Genomic DNA, 7,313 nt, shown 5'->3' on the forward strand with positions numbered 1-7,313 from the left:
GTGCCCGGGAGCCGCAGACATGACATCAGAGCTCCCGTGTTGCAGAGATTGTGAATGACACCCGACACACACCCACGCGCCCCGTTATTTATTCTGGGAGCCGTGTATGGCACATCGTATCAGTTGGATACAGGTCTTTGTAATAGGTGCCCGGATGAGACCAGCCCAACAGATAAAAAGTCCAAACACGGTCGTTCTTCCTACTGCCTCTGATGTCCTGAGCAAGGAGCCTTGCAGTGGTTGGACCGTGTGGCCCTCACCCAGGAACCAGGCCCATTGTGTGGACTGGAGCGTCCGCGAGCGGCGGCTGCGGTCTGACAGCCAGGGCCCCGTGGGACGGCAACAAAGAACACCCTCGAGGGTGCTCGCCCAGGGACGTGTGCTTGTCCCGCCAGAGGGCCAGCCCTCGAAGCACCGTGAGTCAGTGTAGGGTCACCGTGCCAGCCGTCGGCGCGCGTGGACAGTGGACCTGGCCGCCGAGAAGGAACAGTCCTCCCTCCTCCTGTTGCTGGTGGAAATCGGGCTCTTCCGCGGGATCTCAAGGAAAGCACAGCCTCCCCCTCCTGTCCGGGGGTCTCCAGAGTGACCTGCAGAGCCCAGTCCTCCTGGGAGTTCAGGAGCGGTGACCTGCCGGACAAGCCCTTCACCGGGAGCCTGGGGGGAGGAACACTTGACCTAGGGCAGGAAAGACCCTCCTCGCCGCCAGCCTGGCCCAAGGGCCAGTGTCCTTGGGGGAGCATGAGGGCCTCTGACCCCTAGTTTTGTAATGAGAGAAGCTGAAGGCTTTGAAAGACTTATCCCAAATCCCACGCTCCCGGTGGGTCCCCCACACCTCCGACAGTAAGCAGAACAGACGGAGGCCTGGAGGCGGGAGGCTGTGTCCTGTGCAGGCCCCACGGGGGGCCAACGTCGTACCTGCGCAGAAGCAGCCTGGTCTGGGCTCCCGTTCCAGGCTTCCTCCTTCAGCGCTGCCCCTTTCCTGTGGCTAATGCACCCCCCCCGGCACCCCCACATGTCACCGAGAGGCCTTCTGAGTGGTTGCCTTCAAACCCAAACGTAAGAGTAGAGTGGCAGAGGAGTGTCCATGTCGCTGGGGCAGCCGGCCCCCTCACGTCGGTGCTGGCAGCAGCGGCTGCTTCTGACAGAGGGCACCTGGGTGGGTGGCGAGGGCAAGCGTGTCCCTCGGCCGGATGGCAAGAGCCGCAGGATTCAGATACAGGCTGTGGGAAGCTCGGGCCGCTTTAATCCTCTCCCGCAGCCCTTTCTCTTGGTATTTCCTGAGGACAGTGTGGGGCCTGCAGCGACTAGCTTTGGGTCTGACTAAGCGTTTTCTCTGGAGAGGAGCAAGCTGCGACGGGGCCTCATTCCTGGACGAGTGTGCGACCGGGGGAGAGGCGGAGCGGGCTCTCGGCCTGGGCCTGGGTGTCCTTCAAAGCCGGGAGGGCCCGAGGGCATGTGGCTGCACACTTACAAGTGTGTGAACTTGGCCTCAAGGTCCCGACAGGCTTCAGAAATCAGAACGAACCCAGAGTTCTCTCCCCTGCAGCTCAGGAGTTCTCTGGGAATGTGTTCCTCCTTAACTGTGAAATCTCGGGTCCGGGACAACCCTCCGTGCTGTGACATACGGGCGTTATAAACATCATTTTATCAGAACCTTGACCTCGGGTCCTCTGTGTGAGTTCATGGCAATGTATCCAATTTCTGTTGTTTGCGTATGGTGAGAGATTTGTTTATCACTAAGAGCCCCAAATAAAAATGCTTTTTAAAATACAGTTAAAATGGTGGCAGAGGCCAAAATTAGAATGGGGACCTTCCTGGGTTGGCCGTTGACAGGGACAGGTACAAGGGAGCCTCCTGGAGAGGGAGGTGGGAATGTCCCAGACCTTCATCTGGGCGGTGGCCTCGTGGGTGTGTGCATGTGTAAAAATTAAAAAGTCAGCAAGGTGTACACTTAAGATTCGTGCCTTTCACTCTACGTAAGTAATGCCTCGGTAGAAAAGAGAGTTAAAATTTGGAATGCTGTTTCCATTACTTTGATAAACTAGTAGCTTGGGAAGGGTGCTTTCAATTCCAAAAGCGAAAACACAAGACAAGTTTCCAAGTCACCTCTGGGTACAACACCTTTGGTGCCCAAGCCCTTACCTCGTAAAACAACCGACGTTTCAGGGTCAGAGATGACTTTTCTCCATCTGTCATTCCTGTCCGTGGCAAATGCGGACATGTCATTCGGAATGTAGCGCGGGGGCCCTGATGAAATTAGAAAAGCATGTGGAGATAAAATCATCCTGGGATGCATCCAGGCACTTCCTGCCACTCTGCAGATGTCACGGAGCTGGAAGCCACTCTCCCGGGGGAAGTGATTCAGCCGGCCTCGGCCAGATGTGTCGGAAGCCGCCTCGGACCCACATGCTAACACTGCCCTGACCGTGTGCAGCAGATGCTCTCAGTCAGGAGTGAAAAGTGCAGGCCGGGGCGCATGCCAGGAGCCGTTCAAGCGTGGCCCGCCCGTCAGCCGACAGCACGAGGTCCTGATCCGACCGTTGGCAGACGGGTGTCACCGAGGCACAGGCTGAGGCTGGTTAAACAGTAACAGAGCTCAGTGACTTCACGCACGCACTCAGCCTTGCCTGGGACCCTCACACTGCAGTTCTGAGGCCGCCCGGACAGCTGCACTTGAACAGCGCGGAGTGGCCGAAGCGCCCTATCCTGCGCCCAGCCGTGTGTCAGAGACCTGGAGGAGCAGACGAACAGCCCTCTGGTGCCCGAGTGCAAAGGTTTAGTTCCGTGTCATTGGGAGTAATCTTCTTTTTTAATGGATTTTTAGAGAAAGGAGGGGGAAGAGAGAGAAAGAGAAATATCGATCTGTTGTTCCACTTATTGATGCGTTCATTGGTTGATTCTGATATGTGCCCTGCCTGGGGGTCAAATCTGCAACCCTGGCGTATCGGGGCGATGCTCTAACCAATTGAGCTACCCGGCCGGAGCCTCGTTTCGAGTAATCTTGACTATACCCGCATGGCAGGCTGCTTTGGGAGAACTGTCTTAGGGCACTGAGGTTCTCTCCTGCTCTGGCTTCCCAGGGGTCTAGGCTCCCCTTTGTAGAGTGAGAATCTGTCCAAAGGTTCTGAACCCACAGAGACAGACTGTGAGAGTCCTGCCCGCTCTGATTGAAGAGGGGTATGTGTGCATGCGTACTTGCTCACCGGCGTGCATGCACACACACATGCACACACGCTTTCACGTGAGAGGAAATAGGCAACCACATGGAGTGTCATTCAGAGAGAGCCAGACCCGGGTCGGGACAGAGATGCCGCAGACAAAGGCACACGACCCCTCGGCTGGCCCACAGCGGTGCACACCGTTGTGAGCCAGAAGTTGCGATATGTGGCTGGTTCTCATGGGGGGCGGGTGCAGAAGTGCTGCTCAACGGCCATCCCCGCCGCTCGCCCAGAGAGCAGGCTCCGCCGCCAGCGCTGCTCTCCGCAGACCTCCCAGCCCCGGTGGGATTCACCAATGCCGACGAGGGCTGTTCCCCAGGCGCCGACCTAGCTCCAAGTCTGTCGTTTCTGGCAAAGGCACACACCTGTTCTCTTTCCACCCAGCCCCCAGGAAAGCCAAAGCGATGTCAGTCATCACTTCAACGCATCAAAAAACGATTGCAACCCTGGCTGCTGTGGCTCAGTGGATTGAGCGTCGGCCTGCGAGCCAAGTGTCGCTGGTTCGATTCCCAGTCGGGGCACAGGCCTGGGTTGCACGTCAGGTCCCCAGCTGGAGGCGCGAGTGAGAGGCGACCACACAGTGATGTTTCTCTCCCTCTCTTTCTCCTTTCCCCTCTCTAAAAATAAACAAACAAACAAATAAAGTATTAAGAAAAAATGATTGTGTCTTGTCCACATGAAGACTCTCCTTTATAATCATGGCTGTGGTTGCTTAAACGCTGATCCTGAGTGCGGCCCGGCCAGAGGAAGCGTCCCCTCCTAACGTGTCCCTCGCCTCCTGCCCCCGCCGTGCACCGTCGGACTGTGCGTGGCGACCTGCCTGCCAGTCACCGTGTCCGTACCCAGCACTCAAAGGAGCTGCTGACATGTTGGCTGACGCGCACACTGGTGGGGTGGATCCCCTCCTCCTGCCGAGAGAATTCTCAGGAAAAAGGAGCCGTCGTGAGTGATAATACATACCTGTGGCTCATCACCAGTAATTTCCTTGGCTTTGGAGTTTGTTTTTGTGCTTACCTTGGAAGACGGGGCTGCCCGAGGTGGTGGGAATTCACAGCCCCTTAGAGAAACGAAATGTTCTTTGCCGGCAAGACCTGACTCAGGCAGAACCGCGGGTGATTTCATCTCCTGTCTCCTGCTCAGAACCAGGCATCAGGAAGGCCGCTTAGGTTTTTCCCGGGGGGCCCACGTGGCTCTGGCTGCCATTGTAATGAAGGAGGTGACGTGCTTGCTCCTGCCACCTGCCCCTGTGCTCCCGGGTTGCTGCCTCTCTCTGACACCTGGTCTCCTGAAAGCTTCTTATTTAATAGCATGGATTTGGGGGCCACTGAGGGGGCAAACGGGGGCACTGGGCACTTTACATGAGTGTTTATTGCACAGTTGTACCCTGGGTATTTCTGCGTATTTGGCGGAAATGATTTAGGTGGTTCGCCGTCTTCAGGGAGGGCTAGAGAGGAAAACGGAGGATAGGAAATCGGGGGTGGGGGTGGGGGAGAGACCAGAGCCTGAGGGAGAAGCCTTTGCGAGAACTCAGGCGTGGCCAGCGCAGGCTTCCGTCCGCTTTGTTTCTTCAGCACCTCAAACAGCCCTTTCTGCATGTCACACAGTCAACAAATATTTGTGGAATGAATGAGGTGAATCAACCCTCCCATCCCTGGAAATTCTGGGGTGTTGTTTTCCCTGAAACAGCAACCCCAAACAAACAAACAAAGAAACCTCTCCAACCATTAACTCTTGATTTTCTGAGCAAATAATAACAAAGGTCTGCTTGGGTTGATCATTTGCTCACCATCTGTTCCTTTCGCCCAGTCACGTGCCAAGCCCTGGGCCCCCTGAACGGCGGGCTGAGCCGAGGGAAGAGGCAGCCCCGCCCGCCCACCCGAGAGGGCTCCGTGTCCAAGGGCAGGCAGACCGGGCCGCGATCATTACCGCACAATGTGAGGAGTGTTCTCCGTCCCGCAAAGGGGCTCCGGGAGCCAGGGAGGGAGTGACTAACTTCTGACTTTGCCCGGGGGCCTTGGGGAAGGCTGGGACCTGACGCCTTGACAGGAGTTCACATGCCTGACAAGGGGCAGACAGAGAGGGAAAGGCTCCAAATTCTCCTCTTGGACCACGGTTCCATCAGATTACACACTTACCAGAGCCGCTGACTGGGAGCCAAACGGACAAGCAAATGTTGGCTCTTCTTTGCTTTTCTCCCAAGAGAGATGCTAATGAACAAGAGTGGCCAAAAGGCAGGCGAGGGTGAGGGAGAAACTGGATCACGGGCCAGCGGGGTAGGCGGCCCGTTCCGAGTCGGGGGGCCTTGGTCACATCTGACGCCAGCCACGCGGACGGAGGCCTGGCCACCATGCGGCTTCTCCACGAGGCCGGGGCCTGAGAACAGGGGTCCCCGCTGTGACGTCCACGTGGCTCACCGCCGGGCAGAGGGCCAGCCGCTGGGGGCCGCCTCATCAAGACGACTTGATAACATGATAGACAGGGATTCTTGAGACAAAGAGTAACTGCTCTGAAGAGAGTGGGCGCTGCTAAAAACCTGTTGGCCGTTAATTGCCGTGGAGTGTGGAACACGCCAAGGTATCTTAATTCAAATCTTACCTCACCGTCCTGGGGACCTTTTGTTGCTGTGAGTAAGGATGGTCCTTGGTTCCAAGAAGAAAATTAAAGACTGCTCCCAAGGTGAGCACAGTCATTTGGATGAAAGAAAATACATGGTTGCGTTTCGAGATCAGATCTCAACAAGACGGGGCACCACCTCCTGCCCGGAGAGGAATGGGCCGCAGGATGCAAAGCCGGAGCCGCCGTGAGAGTGCTCTGCCCCTCCAGCAGGGAATCTGGACACGCGTTCAGGCGCTAATTAGTGCATGTGTCTGTGGCCGTGGGGGCCTGCTGCGTGCGCCCATTTTGTTGACGGGAAGACCGACGAGGAGGAGAGGGGCAGAAAAGACGTTCCGGGAGGGAAATGACACCTGCCGTCCCTGAGTCTGTCCCGGAATTGGGAATAAAAATGGCAAAGACTATGACGCAAGCGTAATGCTCGTCCGACCGCTGCTTTGGAAGGGTCATGTGGCGATAGAGGGGGTGGCCCCGGAGCCAGCCCTTGTGGGGTTCACCTCGGCCTCCGGCTCCCACTTACTGGCTGTGGGACCTTGGCACGTTTCTCGAGGGAGACGTTGTGCCTTGGTTTCCTCGGCTTGGTAATAACAGTTCTTTTGTAGGGTCACCCCAAGGATGACCTGAGTATTTGTAAAGCTTCGGAAACAATAGCTGGGCTGCTAGAACAATTACGCATTAGGTTGGTCCATGCGAAATTACTAACGCATGACTGTCTGTGACCTACAGAAGCAGTAATTTCACATGGCTCACTCTAATTTGTCTAATAATAAAGAAAAGGGTTCTATACATAGGCTATTTAAAAAGTTATATTTATCATATTTTCATATTTTATTATTATTGCCACTCAGTTTATTACTTTATTATTATTATACAGAATACTGATGCTTTATATGCCTGCTTTTCATTCCCTCACTCATGCAAATGTACTTGGAAAGCAATGTGCAATTCTCTTTAAAAAAATTATGTCTCCCAGAGCGGCGTTGGGTGTCAGGTGCCCAAGTTCATAACCAAAGCCTGCAGGTAAGAAACAAGGGGTCAGGAGCTTGCATTCTGGGGTCAGGGAACTGTGGCCTAACCCCCAGCAGCCCCTCAACAGTGCCTGTAACAGGAGACCTGGAGGGGGAGCAGAAGGGGCTGCTTCCTTCTTTGAGGCCAAAGGAGGGAGGCCTCGGGAAACCCTCGTTACGTTGGTGGGACGCGGGTTCTGCGCACTCAGGAGCCAGCGAAACCCTTGAGCCAGCCTGAGGCAGCGGCACGCGGGGTGTGGGGCGGGGGTCAGGGCCGAGCTGCACGTGGGGGCTGTGCTAGACGGGGAGCAGGACCACCTACCCACACCCTGGCCCCCGGCCTGCAGTTTGGGTCCCAGCTGGAACGTCAAACTGACTCTGCATACACCCGGGGTTTACCGGGGGGCTGCTGCGGGGAGGGGAGTTTGGAGGCCGGTGACCGCCACTGAGCGGCGCATCAGACGTTCGCAGCAGG

The sequence above is a fragment of the Furipterus horrens genome, unplaced genomic scaffold, assembly GCF_987537825.1.
Source record: "Furipterus horrens unplaced genomic scaffold, mFurHor1.1.pri manual_scaffold_16, whole genome shotgun sequence".
In the NCBI taxonomy this organism is placed as follows: Eukaryota; Metazoa; Chordata; class Mammalia; order Chiroptera; family Furipteridae; genus Furipterus; species Furipterus horrens.